The following is a 3,391-nucleotide window of genomic DNA, read 5'->3' on the forward strand; positions in this document are numbered from 1 at the left end:
CCCCCCCCCCCCCCCCCGGCGCCTTGCCACCAAGGAGCTTTTTGACTACCTCAGCGGCCTCTGCCAGGGATATGGGTGAGCCTCCCCCTAGATCTTCAGGCGCTGCCTCCTCTGCAGAGGACATGTTGGTCGGGTTTAGGAGTTCCTCAAAGTGCTCTTTCCACCGCCCGACGATGTCCCCTGTCCGGGTCAGCAGTTCCCCCCCCCTGCTGAGAACAGCCTGGGGTAAGCCCTGCTTTCCCTTCCTGAGCCATCGGATGGTTTGCCAGAACCTCCTTGAGGCCAACCGAAAGTCCTTCTCCATGGCCTCCCCAAACTCCTCCCATGCCCGAGTTTTAGCATTCGCGACCACCGCAGCTGCAGCCCTTCTGGCCTACCGGTACCTGTCAGCTGCTTCGGGAGACCCCTGGGCCAACCAGGCCTTGAAGGTCTTCTTCTTCAGCTTGACGGCTTCCCTCACCTCCGGTGTCCACCACCGGGTTCTCCGGTTGCCGCCACGACAGGCACCGATGACCTTCCGGCCACAGCTCCTAGCGGCCGCGTCCACAATAGAGGCTTTGAACATGGTCCATTCGGATTCCATATCCCCAACCTCCCTCGGGATGTGAGAGAAGTTCTTCCGGAGGTGGGAGTTAAAGACCTCCCGGACAGGGTCCTCCGCCAAACGTTCCCAGTTCACCCTCACTACACATTTGGGCTTGCCAGGTCTTTCCAACCGGTTCCCCTGCCATCTGATCCAACTCACCACCATGTCTATGTCTTGGACACTCACCCGAGTGTCCAAGACATACGGAGCAAATCAAATGATACGATTACAAAGTCGATCATTGATCTCCGGCCTAAGGTGTTCTGGTACCAGGTACACTTATGAGCCACCTTATGTTCGAACGTGGTGTTCGTTATGGCCAAACCGTGGCAAGCACAGAAGTCCAATAACGAGACACCATTCGGGTTCAGATCGGGCAAGCCGTTCCTCCCAATCACCCCCCGCCAGGTTTCTCCATCATTGCCCACGTGAGCATTGAAGTCCCCCAGGAGAACTATGGAGTCGGTAGGTGGCGCCCTTTCCAGGACCCCTCCCACCGACTCCAAGAAGGCCGGATACTCTGAACTGCTGTTTGGTGCATAAGCACAAACCACAGTCAGAGCCTTGCTCCCCGCAACCCGTAGGCGCATGGAGGCGACCCTCTCGTTCTCCGGGGAGAACTCCAACACAGCGGCGCTCAGCCAGGGGCTCGTGAGTATCCCCACTCCCGCCCGGCGCCTCTCACCCTGGGCAACTCCGGAAAAGGACAAAGTCCAACCTCTCTCCAGGAGCTTGGTTCCAGAGCCAGCGCTGTGTGTGGAGGTAAGTCCAACTATATCTAGCTGGTATCGCTCCACCTCCTGCACCAGCTCTGGCTCTTTCCCCGCTAGCGAGGTGACGTTCCACGTCCCTAGAGCTAGTCTATGCTGCCGGCGATCGGCTCGCCCAGGCCTCCCGCCTGACCCGCCGCCCGGTCTGCATTGCACCCGACCCCGATGCTTGTCCCTGCGGGTGGTGGGTCCACAGGGTGGCTGCTCCATGCTGGTTATTCGGGCTGAGCCCGACCGGGCCCCATGGGCAAAGGCCCGGCCACCAGACGCTCGCCGAAGAGCTCCCCTCCTGGGTCTGGCTCCGGGAGGGTGCCCCGGTTTCCCTGGTCCGGGCGAGGTGGCTAAAGTCTGTGGGCTGCTTATCATTAGGGTCGTTTCAACCGCTCTTAGTCTGGGCTCTCCCCCGAGACCTGTTTGCCTTGGGAGACCCTACCAGGGGCTAATGCCCCGGACAACATAGCTCCCAGGATCACTGAGCCACTCAAACTCCTCCACCACGTTAAGGTGGCGATTCGCGGAGGAGCCACACAAAGAGGAGAAAAAGAAGACATGATGAGACGTCTCAGATAAGTGTGATAGAATTAGAAGAGCTAATATATATATATATATATATATATATATATATATATATATACATATATATACATATATATACATATATATATATAGTGCTGCAGAAAAGTCCAATCAGTTTAATTAAACACAGCTGGACTCCAATGAAGGAGTAGAACCATCTCAAGGAGGATCAGAAGAAATGGACAGCATGTGAGTTAAATATGAGTGTCACAGCAAAGGGTCTGAATACTTATGACCATGTGATATTTCAGTTTTTCTTTTTTAATAAATTTGCAAAGATTTCTACATTTCTGTTTTTTTCTGTCAAGATGGGGTGCTGAGTGTACATTAATGAGAAATAAAATGAACTTTTTTGATTTTAGCAAATGGCTGCAATGAAACAAACAGTGAAAAAGTTAAAGGGGTCTGAATACTTTCCGTATTCAGCGTAACACTTTTAAAAAATTATAAATGGCAGGTGTTTCCAACATAATTCCCATCTTAAATGTGTTCTATATATAAATGTATGTTGACCTTATACTGCAATATAAACCATGATGCATCTTCAAAACTAGATCAGATGACTAATACACAAAAAAACGCATGTTATCTGATCCTGCAAGCATAACTTTATTTTTCCATCATGCATATTTGTAAAGTGTTTCCTTTAATATTTCCAGGCCTGTTGTTGAATCAGAAAGGAATTTGGGCTTGTTCTGAAGGAAAACACTCAGCGGAACATCTGGTTCAAGTTCACTTCTTTATTAAAGCTGGCAGCCACCCAACCATTACATATAATCGCCTCCTGGTTTGGTCCTCACCAACTATTACACACATATCTGGTTCTTAAAGGGATAGTTTGGGTGTCTTGAGGTGGGATTGTATGAGGTGCTTATCCATAGTCAGTGTATTACCGGCAGTAGCTGACGGTCAACATGCACTCAGTTTGTAGAAACAGACTGGAGTACCAAAGCAATGAAGCCGATATATCCATCAAACGCTTTAAAACACCAACATCCCCACAGTAACAATAACAGAGTAACTAATCGAGGCAGCGAGACCAGCTACTCCCGTGTTCTGCGAGGTAAAATTACAGTTTTTGTCAAAGTAGTCTTGTTGCTATAAAGAGAGCACAGATGGTTCACATTGTTGTTGCTTCTTTTAAGTGTCTAAAATGTGTTTTGCTGCTGCCTGTCCGCAGCAGTACATTGCTTAGTTTCCTTGCTGGTACTCCCGTCTGTCTCATCCACTGCAGCTAATACACTGACTATACGTGCCTCACACAACCCCACTTCAAAACATTCAAACTATCCCTTTATTAAACTCTTTCTGTCTGCTGCTTTGGTGTTGGCTATGTAGTACACAGTGAGCTTGTTGTGGAAACAGGCTGAGGTGAATAAAGAAATCACTATGAGTGAAACCATATTGATTAATGGTGCTTTAATGCAAAACCACTCTAAACGTTTTTTAATGTATTATA

At 49.5% G+C, this 3,391-nt stretch overlaps 1 protein-coding gene across 1 annotated transcript in view; it reads right to left on the reverse strand.

Moving 5' to 3' along the window:
• The window catches only part of LOC116391141 (uncharacterized), a 26,430-nt gene that overhangs the window by 13,901 nt on the left and 9,138 nt on the right, over positions 1–3,391 (reverse strand). The gene's annotated exons all lie outside the window — the stretch shown is intronic.

This window comes from Anarrhichthys ocellatus, unplaced genomic scaffold (genome assembly GCF_004355925.1).
Source record: "Anarrhichthys ocellatus isolate YVR2014 unplaced genomic scaffold, GSC_Weel_1.0 scaffold25, whole genome shotgun sequence".
NCBI lineage: Eukaryota > Metazoa > Chordata > Actinopteri > Perciformes > Anarhichadidae > Anarrhichthys > Anarrhichthys ocellatus.